General features: G+C 37.9%; 1 non-coding gene across 1 annotated transcript; it reads left to right on the top strand.

Annotated features, from left to right (window-relative positions):
* Nucleotides 1-291: 291 nt before the first annotated feature.
* On the top strand, nt 292-418 carry LOC125614177. Its single transcript, XR_007344817.1, has one exon. It is a non-coding gene; the product is annotated as a small nucleolar RNA SNORA25 (small nucleolar RNA).
* Nucleotides 419-1,014: the final 596 nt, after the last annotated feature.

The following is a 1,014-nucleotide window of genomic DNA, read 5'->3' as shown; positions in this document are numbered from 1 at the left end:
TCTAAAATTTCACCCCCTTCATAGCTTCCTCTTTTTATCATGCCAATCTGAGGCAATTGTTCCCATACTCTCAGAATGTGTTGAATTCTGGTGAAACTCTCACCTCTATCTTCCATTTCACTAATTCTTTTTTTTTAGTTCTACCTAATCTGCAACTCAATCTATCCACTGAGTTTGTCTTTTAATGACTGTATTTTTTCATTTCAAAGCAAATCAATTTTTTCAAGCCTGTCTGGTCTTTTTTGATATTACCTTGATATTTTATCATATTTTTCTTTTTTAAAAAAAAATAGGTCAATTTCAGAGGGCTCGTAGGGCTATGAAACCAAGAGCTCTTAATGCTATGACCAAAGATTGCAGTTCTCCACAAAATCCCCCTCATGACTCAATAATGCTATTTTCCTGAGGAGACATGAGAATTAGAAACATGTATAGAAGTAGTTCATAGTATGTAATCTTAAAATCTCATCATCTGAAGGACTTGAGGGTCTCATCCAACCATTGACTGTGTTGGTTGCCTTGTGCTAATCCTTATGCTTTTTTAAGTGTCAAACTCATATTTAGTAAGGCTTTTTCTGCATGAATCCCTTGTGGCTTGGTTTGGCATTTGTTTCTACCAGGGGAATTACTGGGTGGAGAGCACTCTTTGTGTTCATTTCATGAGTTGGGGTTTACTGGACTGTAAAGGGAGTATATATGTGAACCATAGCTCAATTGAGCAGAATTAAGATTTTAGCTTTTCAGGTGGGGACCGGGAGAACAGAGTGATTGTTTCCCTGGAAGGAGGTAGATGTTACTTCTGCTCCCTTTGAGGTTCATGGCTTTAAAAAGTCATTCCTTTCTGGATTTCCTTTGGCCTTAAGTGTAGGTGTGTGTCCCCATTTGGCATGTAAAAACTAATTCCCTTGGTAACCCATGACCACTCCACTGAGCAGAAAGAGCTTGAACTCCACCCTTAAAATCCTAATTTTTCAGTTTTCTGCTTCATTTTTGGTTCTTGGAGGAAATTCCCTT

Source organism: Marmota marmota, unplaced genomic scaffold (assembly GCF_001458135.2).
Source record: "Marmota marmota marmota unplaced genomic scaffold, marMar, whole genome shotgun sequence".
Lineage (NCBI taxonomy): Eukaryota > Metazoa > Chordata > Mammalia > Rodentia > Sciuridae > Marmota > Marmota marmota.
This window is presented reverse-complemented; position numbering and strand designations above follow the sequence as displayed.